We start from the raw sequence: 16,662 nt of genomic DNA, 5'->3' as shown, positions 1-16,662 counted from the left end.
CCTAGCAAATTTGGAGATGGACTTATTCAGCTTCTCATTCAAATACATCCGAACATCATCCGAAACACAAGCTTTAAATTCCCCAATCAGAATTAACTCCCTGAGACGCCAAAAATCTTCTTCCACTATTTCTGCTGCACACCAACGATCCAAGAGCACACCCTTCTCATAGGCAAACTCGGTATACGTCTGATTCCACCCTTTCTTAAAATTTCTGAACTTTTGTCTAGACGCTTCAGGTACCAATTTGTATGTCCGAAGAATGGCCTCCTTTACTTTTTCATAATTCTCAGACTCTTCCTCTTCCATGGACAACGCCGCATATGCCCATTGTGCCTTCCCTTTCAACACACTTTGTAACAATGCCACCCACTGCTCTTTGGGTCACTTCTGATTCACTGCCACCTTTTCAAAATGCAAGAAATAACTATCAACATCCGTTTCCTCGAATGGAGGCACTAACCTCAACTCCCGACTAACATTAAACCGCTCCTCTCGGTCGGACCCTTGAACTCTTCGCTCTTGCCTTAACTTCTCCATATCCAAGTCATGTTGCCTCAGTTTCTTTTTCTCCTCATACTCTCTCTCCTTCTTGGCTCTCTCCTTCTCTTTCCTGGCCCTTTCTCTCTCCTTTTCAGCTGTTTCCAGTTGTTTTAACTGAATTTCATGCTCCCTTTGTTTCTCAGCTCTTTCCTGCTCCCTCTTCACCTCTAACTCCTTTAGCTGGAGTGCATGCTCCCATTGCTTTTTGGCTCTTTGCTGCTCTTTTCCCTTTTCAGCTCTTTCTTTCTCTTTCTCAGCTGCTTCCAGCTGTTTTAATTTAATTTCATGTTCCAACCTTAATTTCTCCAACTCTAACTGAGCCATCCCACTGGCTAGTACCTTGTCAGGGATATTTTCCAATACCTCAGCTGAAAAAAAATTCTTCACAATGTAGTACTGAGTTATGGCCCTCCGCACCTCCCGCTTTTTCATTGACAACCTCACCTCTGCGAGGTTTAGTCCTTTCGCAATATTTATCAATTCTGACTTTGTGGCCTCCTCTAGCGCCTCCAGAGTCAGGTTTTCTATAAATTCATCCACGTCCATCTTTGCTGGTTTCCCGTCTGGCTACCTGCGCAACCAGATCCAAGTTTGGAATTAAGCCCGATTCACTGGCCCTCCAATTTGGTATCAAATCCCGAGACGAGATCCCACTTTGTTACGAACCCCGTAACTGGGTCACTTACCAGCAAAGATAGAGAGGTCCGTTGAAGTCTGATGGTACTATTTTTCGCAGTATTTATTGGTAAAAATACACAAAAATAATATCAATGCAAACATACAGATAATATACGTCGTCAATACTAAATCTAAAAGTGCAGGTATAATAATAATCAATAAGAAATAAGCTCTATCATTGTCTAGGGGATAAGGTATTGTCCGATGGAAATATAAAAGTCATTCAGTTCATACAGGCTTCAGCCTTTGGGGACTGCTGGGTTTTCGATTGTTGGAGAGAGAGGGGGGTTTTGAGAATAGAAACTTGCCAGCTTTCCTTTATCCGCTCTTGATCTGTATTCATCCTTTAGCGAGGCCGTTTTGTGGAAGACTTGTCATCCGGGCAAGGATGGACACACACACACAAGCCTCCACCGGTCTCATACATTTCTCCTGGTGCGTCCAAAGGTGTTGTTCCCCAGACCCTCTTTTATCCTTACTCACGGGGTCTCAAACGTCAATCAGGTTGGGATGATGCAATCCCTCAACCAGCCCACTCTGTTCATTCCCTGAGGGCTTCAATGAATAGTACAGTACTCAATACACAATTCCATCTCCAAAAGACAATGGCTGTTATCCGTGGCTTTGTCTGGCTGCGGACAGGACACATTCCAACCTTGAGGATTCTTTCTCATTTCCTGGGTCCCAGACCCGAATTAATAGCGATCTTGCAATTCTCACAAAGGAGGGGGCTACTTTGTACCCTTCAGCTCCTCAGAGTTGTGGCACATTCGTAACCATACCGCACTCCTCAGTGCCCTACCATTCACTCTTTAAGACCTACCCAGGTTGGTCCTGCTGAAGTGCAACAGCTCACACCTGTATGTACTAAATTCCATCTGACATTCTTCCAGCTAGACAAGATCCCACTGCACGTTTTGATAGTATTCCTTGCTGTACACTTCATCCTCAATCTTTGTGTCATCTGCAAATTGGCTGATTCAGATCATTGATGTAGATGACACATGTGAATGGACCCAGCACTGAGGCCTGCAGCACTCCACTAGTCACAGGTCTCCTGTCAGAGGGGCAACCTTCTACTACCACTCTCCAGCTTTCTGTAAAACTAACTTCTAATCAAATTGAATGCAAAGTACATTTATTATCATAGTATGTATACAGAATACAATTCTGAGATTTGCCATCCCACAGGCAGCAAGAAAAAAAAGTAACACCAAGGAACCCATTCAAATCAACATCAAACACTCAAAACAAGTTGCACGAACAGCAAAAAACAAGTGGAATATCTAACATCAGACCAGGGGTCCAGTAGTATTCCAGTGCCACACCACTAGCCCACTGCAGGCGGCACAGCAAAACATTCTTCGCTAAATGCCCAGACTGCATCGATCACCCTGATTAAAACACTCAAAACCAACAAAAGAGTAACCAGGATCCAGAATTACAGGCAACATGAACCCCAAAGTCCTGAACACCTGGTTGCCCTGGTCATCTTCAACCTCAGTCGGAGAAAGGCAATGGAGTCAATCATGGGCTTGTGGCCACATCCAGGCTTCCAGGCCACATAAGGAGAATTGTGTACAGTTCTGGTCACCCCACGATAGGAAGGATGTTGAGGTTTTGGAGAGGGTGCAGAAGAGGTTTACAAGGATGCTGCCTGTTTAGAGGGTATGTGCTATCATGAGAGGCAGAATACATTCGGGTTGTTTTCTCTAGAGCTTTGGAGGTTGAGGGGAGATATGATAGAGATTTATAAGATTATGAGAGGCTTATATACAGTGGACAGGTAGTATCTGTTTTCCAGGATTGAAATGTCTAATAGCAGAGGCCTGCATTGAAGATAAAAGGGAAGATGTGAGGGTTAAGTTTTTTTACTCAGAAAGTTGTGTATGCCTGGAATGTACTACCTGGTATGTGGTAGAGGAAAATACTGTGCATTGGAGGTTTTTAAGAGAAATCTGAATAGACACGTGGATGCAATGAAGATGGAGGCATATGGACATTGTCTAGGTCGGAGGGATTAGTGTTTCCGTGTTTTTGATATGCTCTTTAGCCAGTTCAGCACGACATTGCCGGCTGAATGTTCTGTTCATGTGCTGTACTTTTCTATGTTCACTTTGCTCCTAACATCACCAAACTCCCTTGGAGACAGCAAAGCACCGGATTTCTCAATTAGTCCCAAAACACTCAATCAAAATGCAAATTGCAGATTCCAAACTTCCAATAACTTTTCCACTTCTCATGTCAGGCTCACCAGCCTATAATTTCCTGGTTTATTCTTAAAGCCTTTCTTAAATCGTGAACAACATTAGCTATCCTCCGATACCTCACCTGTTACAAAGGATGATGAAATATCTCTGCAATTTCTACACTTGCCTCCCAGAGTCTGAGGGAACACCTTGTAAGACCCCGGCGATTTGTCTACCCTAATTAGTCTCAAGGCAGTAAACACGTTCCCCCTCTGTAATCCGTATTGGGTCCATAAGCTCACTGCTGCTTTGCCTCACTTCTGTGCCTGTCTCCCAAGTAAGTATCTAGCTACCTTGTTTTGTAGCCTCATGTGAGGCACTAGTCAAAGGCCTTGTGAATATCCAAGTAAACAACATCTACTGACTCTCCTTTGTCTATCCTGCCAGTTATTTCCTCAAAAAATTCCAACAGATTTGTCCAGCAAGGTTTCCCCTTAAGGAATCCATGCTCACTTAGGCTTATGTTATGATGTGCCTCCAAGTACCTTAGAACCTCACCCTTATTAATAATGGACTCCAAAATCTTCCCAGCCACTGACTTTAGGATAATTGACCTATAATTTCTTGTCTTTTGTCTCTCACTCTTCTTAAAGAGTAGAATGACATTTGCTATTTCAGTCTTCTGGATCTATTCCAATGATTCCTGAAAGATCACTACTAATGCCTCCAGAACCTCTGCAACTACCTCTTTCAGAACCCTAGTGTGCAGTGTTCTATCTGCTCCAGGTGCTTTATCTACCTCCAGACCTTTCTGCTTCCCAAGCACCTTCTCCTTAATTAATGCTGTACTCTGACCACTCCAAAGGTTGGACAATCAGAAAGGAAAGTGGCAAAATATGAGTAGTTTGTTTTATTTGTTGTTGCGGAATGAGCTCCATTGTTATCGCGTGTAATTTGTCAGCATCAATTTTCTCTCCTGCTGGACATGTTTTCCAGCTTGAATTGGCAATGAAGCCTGTTGGAAACTGCAGCAGAACCAATTGGGTAAAAATATAAAGATGGAGTCATCAGAGAAGTAAAGGAACTATTCCTTTCCAAAATGTATAAACTGGACTTTGACAAACATGTATAGTAGGTAATATTGATTATCATGCAGGAATTCCAATAGCAGGTCAAAAATCAAAAGTTAAATTTATCATTGTATGCGCAGGTGCAAGGAAAGGCTTACTTGCAGTGGCACCACAGGCACAGAGCAGCATAGAAGCAGCATTCACAAGAAAAACATAAATTATGCATAATCTTTACAAGATGGAACACAATTAGAATTTTTAAAAGGTCACTTTAGTGCAAGGCGATGATAGTGGTCACGGTTTTGACAGTAATTAGAGTTGAGCTGGTTGGCTCAAGAACTGAATGGTTGAAGGGAAGTCATGAGGGATTTCAGGCTTCTGCATCTCCTGCTGAGTAGTGAGATAGTGAGATGATGATTTAGCCCAGATCGAGGGGATCTTTGATGATGCATGATTTCTGACAGATGTGGCAAGAGAAAATTTTCAATTTTCAGTCCACCTATGGAAACAATATTCCACTTGGTCGTCCAGCAGAGAGTAACAACATATATCCATTATACAGGTGTGCAAGTGGAGCTGAAGTCAGGGATATGGCATGTTTTATGGCCAGGATCTGGGTGTAGGACATGGTGAGGCCAGAACTAGGAAGATTATACAGTTTAATACATAGTTAAGGAGTTGGTGTAGGAGGGAGGGCATAAGATTTTTGGATCATTGGACTCTCTTCCAGTGAAGGTGGGACCTGTACAGAATGGGATGGCTTGCTAAACTACAGGAGGACTAATATACCAGTGGAAATGTCTGTTAATGGTGTATGGTGGGTTTTAAACTAGAGTTGCAGAGGGGTTGTGGAGGCAGAGGTTAAGTATGGTGTGATTAGTGTCCTGAGTTGCATATATTTCAATGTAAGAAGTATCGTAGGAAAGGTGCTGAAGATGAGGTAGATGGTTTACAAACAGAAGCAATGTATAGTGAGGGGAACCTGTTGATAGGGCAAAATTGCAGTCAACAGGATGAGCTGCAACATAAAAGGCAGACAAAAATCGAAAAAAGGTAAATACAAGACTGAAGGTATATTTAAAGGCACATATCCCTTATATATTTCTTTATATATTCATATATTCCTTTATATATTCCTATAAGGAAAAAGGCAGATAAACTTGCAGCACAGTTGCAGATTGGCAAGTATAATATTGTAGGCATCACAGAATCATGGCTGAAAGAAGATTATAGCTGGGAACTTATTGTTCAAGGATTCACATTGTATTGAAAGGACAAGTGGGAAGGCAGAGGGGTTAGTATTACTTTGTTGGAAAAAAATTAAATGAAATCATTAGAAAGAGGTGACACAGGGTTAATGGTGTTGAATCATTGTGAATAGATCTAAGGAACTGCAAGGATAAAAAGTCCCTGATGGGAATTGTACACAGACCCTCAAACAGTAGTAAGAATGTGGTCTGTGAATTACAATAGGAGATTTAAAATTCATGATAAAAGGCATTGTTACAATAGTCTTGGAGAATTGCAATATGAGGCAGATTGGGAAAATCAAGTTGGTGCTGGATTCCAGGAGGGGACATTTCTGGCGTGCCGACAAAATGGCTTTTTAGAGCAGCTCATGGTTGAGCCCACTAGAGGATCAGCTACTTTGGACTGAGTGTTGTGCAATAAACTGGAGCTGATTAGAGAGTTTAAGATAAAAGATCCTGAGGGCAAGTAATCATAAAATCATCAAATTCACCCTGAAATTTGAAAAGGAGAAGCTAAACCTTGAGAAGAAGCAAGAGGGCACAACCTTAGGATAGAGGGGTGCCCTTTCAAAACAGAGATGCAGCGACATTTCTTTAGCCAAAGGGTGGTGAACTTGTTGAATTTTTTGCCACATGCAGCTGTAGAGGCAGGTCATTTGGTGTATTGATAGGTTCCTGATTGGACATGGCATCAAAGGTTACGGGGAAAAGGAAGCTGAGAACCGGGGTTGAGGAGAAGATTATTAAAAAATTATCAGCCATGATTGAATAGTGGAGCAGAATTGATGGGCCAGATGGCCTAATTCTGCTCTTATATCTTATGGTTTAAAGTCAAATGTATCAGTATTGCATTGGAGCAAAGGAAATTACAGAGGCATGAGTGATGAGCTGGCCAGAATTGATTGGAAAAGAACACAGCAGGGATGACAAGCAAGAGAAAATCTGCAGATGCTGGAAATCCAAGCAAAACACAACATGCTGGAACAACTTGGCAGGCCAGGCAGCATTTATGGAAAAGAGTACAGTTGATGCTTCGGGCTGAGACCGTTCATCAGTACCCTTTAGGATGCTGCCTGGCCTGTTGAGTTCCTCCAGCATTGTGTGTATGCTGACTGGCAGGGATGATGGTGAAGCAGCAACGGCTAGAATTTCTGGAAGCAATTTGGAAGGCACAGGCTATATATATTCCAAAGGGGAAGAAGTATTCCAAAGGAAAGATGACACAACTATGGCTATCAAGAGAAATCAAAGCCAAAGTGAGGACATATAATATTTGGCATATAACGTAAAAAGGATCAGTACTAATACTGACGCCAGTGGAGCACCCACTAGTCACCGGCAGCCAGTCAGACAAGGCTCCCATTATTCCCATTCTGTGCCTCCTGCTGATGAGCCACTGCTTTATCCATGCTAGAATCTTTCCTGTAATACCACAGGCTTGTACTTTGTTAAGAAGCCTCATGTGGCACCTTGTCAAATGCTTTCTGAAAAACCAAGTAACATCAACTAATTCTCCTTTGTCTATCTTGCTTATTATTTCTTCAAAGAAGTATGAGGCTACAGAAGGACTTAGACAGATGAGGAGAATGAGCAAAGAAGTGGCAGTGTCAGGCAGAGTCTGGTCATGCACTTTGGTAGAAGAAACTCAAGGATTGACTATTTTGCAAATGGAAAGAAAGTACAAAATCTGAGGTGCAAAGGGACTTAGGAGTCCTTGTGCAGGATTCCCTAAAGTCTAATTTTCAGATTGAGTCTGTGGTGACGAAGGCAAATGCAATATTAGCATCCGTTTCAAGAGGACTAGAATATAAAAGCAAGGATATAATGTTGAAACTTTATAAAGCACTAGTGCGGCCTCACTTGGAATACTGTGCACAGGTTTGGGCCCCTATCTTAGAAAGGATGTGCTGAATCTGGAGAGGATTCAAATGAGGTTCACAAAAATAATTCCAGGATTGAATTGCTTGTCATTTGAAGGATGCTTTATGGCTCTGGGCCTGTATTCACTGGAAATCAAAAGAATTAGGGGTGACCAATTTTAACCTATCGAAAGGCCTTTATAGAGTGAATGTAGAGAGGATTCTTCCTGTGGTGGGAGAGTCTAGGACCAGAGGACATACCCACAGGATAGAGGGGTGTCCTTTGAGCAGTAATTTATTTAGCCAGAGAGTCATGAATCTGTGGAATTCTTTGCCACATACAGCTGTGCAGACCAAGTCTTTATGAATATTTAAGGCAGAGGTTGATAGATTCCTGATTGGTCAGGGCATGAAGGGATACGGGAAGAAGACAGGAGATTGGGACTGAGAGGAAAATCAGATCACCCACAATGAAATGGCAGAGGAGACTCAATGGTTTAAAGGTACAATCTAATGTCAGAGAAATGTTTACAATATACATCCTGAAATGCTTTTTCTTCACAGCCATCCACAAAAACAGAGGAGTGCCCCAAGAATGAATGACAGTTAAATATTAGAACTCCAAACTCCACCCCCCCAGCTCCCTTCCCTCCTCCACGTATGCGGCAGCAAGCAACAATCCCCCTCCCCCCATCAGCAAAAATAAAACATGCCCACCACCAGCACTCAAGCATGAGCAAAGCAATAGCAAAGCCACCAACTTGCAGTTACCCCCAGAGACTACATTGTTCACTGGATAATTTGACATGCTGCTGGCACTCTCTCTCCCCTAATAAGGGAGAAAGAACTGACTCCAACAAGAGGGAAGACATAACAACTCACTGGTTTACGATGTTAAAAGTCCGTTACATCGCTTTTCTCAATGGGTCAAATGGCCTAACTCTGCTCCTATATGTTATGCTCTTATGTTCTTAGATGTGCTAATAGAAACAGAAAATGTTAGAAATAATCAGAATTTCACGCAGCATTATTGGAGAGAAAAGCCGAGTTAACATTTCATGTCAATGATTTTTCATCAAATAAATAACTTACTGGCAAAATAACTTTTCATTTTGAACAAGGAGGTAACTGTGTCATGACAAATTTCGTCTTAAAGGTTAAAATGGCTTCTCTAATGCTAAGCACCTTTCTGAAATAACAGCTGCTACTTCCAAGCAAATACAGCTCCAGTTATGACTTCTGAAAGTGTTAACATTTTTGATGTGTATAAATACTGAAGTGATAGAAACTTAACAGTAACTCATGCTTTGAGCTGATGTGTCACCAAAGGCCAAAAGTTTTTATTTAACATGTATTGCCAGAGATAAGTAGTGCGTTCTAAAACTCATTATCTATACTGTGGAATCAGTATTTCACACCAACTCAGAGAGAGGACTATCTAAACTTTTTATATTTTATCGATTGTTTGCTACAAATTTACAATGCTGACTTCAGTGTAAACAAATATGATGTCAATCAGATTTAAGTTTATAGCAATCTGATGTTGCATTGCTTATTCAGAATGTTTTGTGCCAGCCAAACCAAATTAGTTAACATGATTCCTAGAGTCATCAAGCAATATAAACCATATAACCATATAACAATTACAACACAGAAACAGGCCATCTTGGCCCTTCTAGTCCGTGCCGAACGCTTACTCTCACCTAGTCCCACTGACCTGCACTCAGCCCATAACCCTCCATTCCTTTCCTGTCCATTTTTACTATAGATCCAATTTTACTTTAGATGACAATACCGAACCTGTCTCTACCACTTCTACTGGAAGCTCGTTCCACACAGCTACCACTCTCTGAGTAAAAAAATTCTCCCTTGCGTTACCCCTAAACTTTTGCCCCCTAACTCTCAACTCATGTCCTCTAGTTTGAATCTCCCCTACTCTCAATAGAAAAAGCCTATCCACGTCAACTCTATCTAACCCCTCATAATTTTAAATACCTCTATCAAGTCCCCCCTCAACCTTCTACGCTCCAAAGAATAAAGGCCTAACTTGTTCAACCTTTCCCTGCACTTAGATGCTGAAGCTCAGGTAACATTCTAGTAAATCTTCTCTGTATTCTCTCTATTTTGCTGACATCTTTCCTGTAATTTGGTGACCAGAACTGTACACAATACTTCAAATTCGGCCTTAACCAATGTCTTAACAATTTTAACATTACATCCCAACTCCTATATTCAATGCTCCGATTTATAAAGGCCAGAATACCAAAAGCTTTCTTCACCACCCTATCCACATGATGGCACAGAAACAGTGACTTCAGTCCAGCTTATCCATGTTGACCTAGACAGCATCTAATTTAAACCCATTTGCCCATGTCCCTCTAAATCTTTCCTACCCTTGTACTTATCGAAATGTCTATTAAATTTTGTTATTCTACCTGCCCAATTTCTCTCTGTCAGCATGTTTGATATGCATAACACCCAATGCATGAAGAAATTTCCTCTCAGGTTCCTTTTAAATCCTTCACCTCTTACCTTCAACCTATTCCCTCTAGTTCTGGCAGTCATCTTATTTGCACCCATTGTGATGGTATACCTCTCCAGAAGATAAAGTGGAAGGAAAAGATTTGAATTGTTGTGGTTATCTCCCTAACCCATAGAATGTGCTCAGACAATGGAAGATCCTGTAGATTCTGGAATCTGGAGCAGAGCCTGCAGTCCAGATAAAAGGTCTCAATATAAAATGTTGACAAATTCCCTCCACAGATGCTGTTTGATCCACTGAGTACCCCCAGCAGCTCACTTTTTGCTCAAAATTCAAGTATTGGCAGTCTATTGTGTCTCTGGGACTATTTTCCCTGGGATAAACTAAAGAAAGATGAGGTATTTCTGTTGGTCAGACTGCACCTGTGCCCTTTTGGCCTCTCCTTTAACTTAGTCTATTGTGCCTTTTCCAAAATAAATCATTATGACCTGCTAGTGCTGTTAAGTTTCTTTCATCAACAAACTTTTGTGTCATTCCTTGTTTGTTCACTTCTAAGTAATTTAAATTTTGAAAAGAAGTTGCAGGCTGCTAAGGCAAGGAGAAAGAAATGAACTGGCATGTTTTGTATGAGAAGAGATGAAACCATAAGCCATAAGATATTGGAGCAGAATTAGGCCATTTGGCCCATTGAGTCTGCTCCGCCATTTCATCATAGCTGATCTAATTTTCCTCTCAGCCCCAATCACCTGTCTTCTCTCTACTCTATCTATTCACGTTCAGACCAATCAAGCATCTACCAAATTCTGTCTTAAGTACACATAAAGACTTGGCCTCCACAGCTGCCTGTGGCAACAAATTCCACAGATTCACCACTCTCTGGCTAAAAAAATTCCTCCTCATCTCCAATCTAAAAAGACACCTCTATACTCCGAGGCAGTTTCCTCTGGTCTTAGACTCTTGCACCATTGGAAACATCCTCTTTATCAAGGCCATTCACCATTCGATAGATTTTAATGAGGTCACCCCTCATTCTTCCGAATTCTAGTGAATACAGGCCCAGAGCGACCAAACACTCTTCATACAAGCCATTCAATCCTGGAATCATTTTCATAAATCTTTGAACCCTTTCTATTTTCAGATTAGGCTTTGGTACTATTTAGTAGAATCCAGGGCCCAACATAATCTAACCTGGACCCGCAACACCTCCTCATTAGTCAGGAAAGCACAGCAGCATCTACACTTTCTGTGGATATTGAGATGTGCAAAGGCTCTCCACCCCCATTCTAACAACTTAAAACAGGAGCACCATTGGGAATGTTCTGTCTGGCTGCATCCTAGTTGGTATGGAAGCTGCAAGGCATCAGACCCTAAAGAGGACAGTAAAAACCTCCAGGAGGATCACTGGGGTCTCCCCCCTCTCTTCCCACCTATTTATGACTTTTACTGGGAGCACTGTATACAAAGAGCCCAAAGCATTGTACTGCCCATCCTACAATTTCAAATACAGTAGCATCAGGACTCAGATTGCGAGACTGCATAGGTGCTTCTTTGCCCAGGCTGTGAGACTGATGATTACCCTGCCAAAGTCTCATCACTAGGACAGTGAGCTGTTTACTGATTATCTGTGCTGCCACTTCAGATGGATTTTGAAATATATTTTATTAATTTCTTTGTGGTAATATTTCATTTTATGTCCTGTGTGTTGTGGATGCAACTGTGATCTGGAGGAATATTGCTTCGTGTGGTTGTATAAATGTACAGTCAGATGACAATAAACTTAATCATATTGATGCAATTAGCATGAAGGTGGGACAGCGGCTATATTTGATGAAGAGTTTGACAGACATCCCACCCTGCAAAAACTCATTTCAGGGAGGTAGCACCATCAATTTGTGGGAGACTCCCGGGAGAGATGGGATGTCTGCAATAGAGTAGCTCCTTAACAGCCAGCCAGCTAGTTTAAATAACGTTAGCTATGCTAATAAACGAATGACACCTGTTAAACTCATCTTTCTCACTCTCTCGCTCCCAAAAAAATTGATTTCCAGGATATTGTATATAATTTACAGGCATCACGGAGCCGTTATCAATTTGCGGGAGACTCCTGGAACTTCCGGGAGAGGTGGGATGTCTGAGTTTGAGGAGATTTGGTATGTCAGCAGCTTTCTACAGACGTACCATGAGAGCGTTCTAACAGGCTGAATCACAATCTGGTACGCAAGGGCCACTAAGCAGGATTGGAAGAAGTTGCCAAAGGTTACAGCCAGCTTTATGGGCATTAGCCTCTCCAGCATCGAGGACATCTTCAAATTCTCTAACCAAGGGATCAGTGGAGGCACAGTCACCACAGAGGTCCTAATGCCAGCTTAATGAAATCACTTCTTCAGTTAGTCAGGCTGAGTTCCGAATCCCAGACTCTGCTCTGAACAGTCCAACCATCCCTCTGACATTTTATTTTACATTTCTCTCCAAGTATTAAAAAGAAACAACTTCCCATAACAGAGCTCAGATAAGTTATGTGTCAGACAGTCCTAAGCATGATTTACTGCTCATTAGTTTTTAAAGAAAGGTTAAAGAATGCGATAGAGCATTTTCCATACGCTTGCCAGTGAAGACACCACCTAATTATGAAATTACCTTTTCAGTGTTTAGCTCCAATAGTTACACTTCATTAGTCCTGATGAAGGATTTTGGCCCATAATATCGACTATTTATTCCTTTCCATAGATGCTGCCTGACCTGCTGAGTCTCTCCAGCATTTTGTATATGTTGCTGTGCCTAGACTGTATCTCTTTAATTATTTTTGATTCCAAACATGTAGTTTTAGTTGTAGTTTTTTAAAACCAGTTTTAATCCTCTTGGTAGAAATATTCATAGAACATGTTTTTTTTCCTGAAATAGATGTGAAGTATTGATATCTAAGGATTCCCGCCACAAAAAACATTCTCTCAGTACCCTGCAGTAGATGCTGTCCGCATTAACAGTCACTCAGTGATGTATAACTGTCTCAAAGTGCTAATGACCTCCTTCTCTGCAGTTTACTGTATTGCGTTTATGTTTTCCTTACAACTTTGTGTGTTTCCTCCTATATTCAGGATTGTTTAATGTCATTTCCAGGGCATAAGTGTAAAGGTAAATAAAATAATAATTACTCCGGACCTGACACAGCACAAAACAAAACAGAGTAAGATAAAGAACACAATAATAAATATAAATATCGGGTTCCAAGGTTCATCTAATATCATAATATTGTGGCGTGCATTTGGTCCAGAATGACAGACGAGGAAGCTCGTTAACTCAACAACCGTTTTATTGCGATAAACACAAAACAGACCGGGCACCATGACCCAGAGAGTGAACCCAACCAGCCTCAATACAGATGGGGGAGGTGACCGTGCACCAGAGTCCATAACAATGTCTGAAAGTCCCGATGGGCCTCGACACTGCTGCCTGTTTGTGTGAGGCAAAAGGCAGAGCACCAGAGTGTCACTTCCCCTTCCTTCAGCCTCACTGAGTCAGTGGTGGCCAAGGACTGACACAGTACCAGCCGGTCCCGGTGCAACACGACTGTCTTCCACCGCTCAGGCAACCCCACCCAATATACCACATCGGAGACGTGGTCAAGCGCCTCTCCTGGCCCCTTCCAGTGGTTCCCAGCCTGGGGGGATGGTCCCTTCTACCGGGAGAGGTAGTAGACCCATACTGGTGCCCCCACCTTCTGGGGCATGCAGGCGTTGCATCAGTTCACACAGCCAGCCCAACGTTTTGCAACTCTGAGATGTGCAGCCCCCACCAGACCATGCACAGACCGCAGCACCGTGACGTGGGTTCACCAACTGCAAGAGATGTCTCTCACCATCAAGCAAATGCCACCATTGGAACAGAAAACCATCGCGCACCTCCAGCATTCCCCACTGCGAGTACAGGGCTTTGGTCTCCGGGTCCAGGGCGGAGACCTCTGCCCACTCCGGCCGTCGTCCCACACTCAGCCATTCCCTCTCCCGGGCCAACACAGGATCGCTCACCTGTTCTCTGCTCAGCTGCTGCTCCTTGGTGGGGAGGTGGTCGCAGGCTGACACCTGAAGGGCCTTCACCGTTGCTTGCCCATGGTTCAGCTGTGTTGTACTGGGCCGCTGCCGGGTGTGCTGCACTGCCACAGGCTGCTGTGAAACCGGTGGTGTTGGCTGCCCCCGCTGGGACCGAGGGATTCTGCTGGAGGCTTTGGGCGGCGCTGCCCGCGGCGTTTCCACAGCTGGGCTGTGGCGTGGTACCGGTGCGCGGCAGTTCCGGCCAAATGACCTGCCTCACCGCATTGGTAGCAGAGATCATCTCGTAGCCGGTGAGGGGTTAAAATTGTTTCTTCCCTCTCCGCCTCGGCCAGCGATGATGGTGATGTCTGGCGGACATGCTGCCGAAGGTGCTCCGGCATCAGCACCTTTACAAAGGCAAGCTCTTACTGGGCCGCGGGAGAGAACTCGGGGTGTGGTAAAGTGGTGGAGATCTGCTGCTAATGACCCCAGGTTTTCTCCAATACAGCACTGTCTGCTGCCCAGTTCTTCCCTCATTGCTTCCGCCTACGGCTTCTCTTCGAACACCGCTCCAGCATTAGGTCGAGGAGGGCCCGCAGGGTATGTCCCTCCAATGCCAGGTTAGGGTGCGCCGCTGTCTCAGTGGGGCTCCACCCGTTGTGCCAGGTATGGCTCCAGGTGGCTGGTACCATTGTATCTGGGGAATTTCGGGGTGGACCCTGAGGCGCAAATCATCGAGTCCCTTTGGTCTTCCTGTTGCTCCATGTCATGGTGACCATCCTCCCATGCCTACAGTCTCTTGGGTTCCCCGGTGTGGGCCACTACGGAGGCGATTGATGTGCTCCGCTCTGTCCCTGGGTTGGCGAGCCTGGGGCTCCATTGGGGCTCCCTGGGAAGGCACAATGCTTGGTTGCCAAGCACTCCCTCCAGGTCTCGTCTTCATGAGCCTTGCCCGTGGGTGTGGGGGAGGCATACTGCTCGGTTCCTTGTCTATTCCCCTGGTCTTTAGGCACTCTATCTGACGTCGTAGCTCTTCAATCTCGTATCCCACTCCCAGCACCAATGTGGCGAGCACTTGGTCCATGACAGACGAGGAAGCTCATGAACTCAACAACCATTTTATTGTGATAAACACAAGACCCAGAGAGTGAACCCAACCAGTCTCATACAGACGGGGGAGGTGACCATCACCCCGGTTACAGTCAGGGTGACCCACAAATACACAAGCGAATAACTGTATGACCCAAGCTAAAATGTAACAATAAATCCCCCCCACCCCATAATCCCACAAAAGCATTTTAACACAAGAACAATAAACAGTGCTGGTCACTAGAAATGCAGTTGCGGGCTTTCAACCACAACCCCACCCACCCAGCAGAAGCCCCAAAGACTCCTTGATTCCATCAAACTTAAACCTACAGTCCACAAAGCAGTATCTTACACAGCTCTCTCAGCCAGCAAGAAATACGTATAAATAAATATAAATATATAAGATTGATTTTGTGTCCATAAAGCGACATTAGGTAGAGGAGTGTCAGTACATAAGAAGACTTGGATAAATAGTGGTGGGGGTTAGTGGGTGGATGTGTTAATTAAGCCCCAATGCCTGGAGAAAATGTTTCTGAGTCTGGTAGTTCTGGCATGGATGCTACGTAGCCTCCTCCCTGATGGGGATGAGGCAAACAGTCCATGAGCAGAGTGGGTGGAATCCTCAGTGATTCTGCTCTCCGGCACCTTTCTATACTGGATCACAGGTACCTGGTGCCAGTGATGCAGGGTGGTCTTGACTACCTGTTATAGAGCTTTCCTGTCCACCACAGTGCGGTTTCCGTACCATACAGTGGGGCAGATTGTTAGGATGCTCTCTACTTTGCATTTGTAGAAGGTCTTAGTTTTGATGTACACAGTTCAGCTCTCTTCAGACTTCTCAGAAAGTAGAGGCATTGGTGAGGCTTCTTGATTGTGTTCTCAGACCATGAAAGGTATGTGAGATGTGCACTGCCACGAGATTGAACTGCTGGCAGCTTCCACTGCTGTGCTGTGATGTAACAAAGGGTGTGAGTTTTCCTGACATTGATTACTATCTCCTTTGTCTTGTTGCCTGGCACCAGGCCTCAAGCTCTTCCACCTCTTCTCTGACATCCCAATAATGTTTGATTAGGTATGTTAATTAGCCTTTATAAATTGCTTCAAGTAAGGGAAGTGATGGAAAGGTGGGTAGAATAAAAAGGCATTAATGTAGAATTAATGTAAACGGGAACTTGAAGGTCATTGTGAATTCGATAGGCCTGAAGCTGTCTTTGCACTGTATGACTCTATGACTCTAAAAGCAGCATTCTTATTTCAATGCTAGAACTTGCCCAGAACAAAATGACACTTGTTGTATTTTGCCAACTGATGCAAGCCTTTTGGATATTTTTAAAATTTCAAAGTAAAGGTGTCATGGTACGGTAGCAGCTAGCATAACACTATTACCTCTCAGAATGTTCCAGATTTCAGAGTCAATTCCTGCGTCATTCCATAAAGGATCTTTGTCCTCATCGTGGAATGCTTGGGTTTTCCT

Source organism: Hypanus sabinus, chromosome 5 (assembly GCF_030144855.1).
Source record: "Hypanus sabinus isolate sHypSab1 chromosome 5, sHypSab1.hap1, whole genome shotgun sequence".
Lineage (NCBI taxonomy): Eukaryota > Metazoa > Chordata > Chondrichthyes > Myliobatiformes > Dasyatidae > Hypanus > Hypanus sabinus.
The sequence above is the reverse complement of the archived record's forward strand: the minus strand, read 5'-3'. Positions refer to the sequence as shown.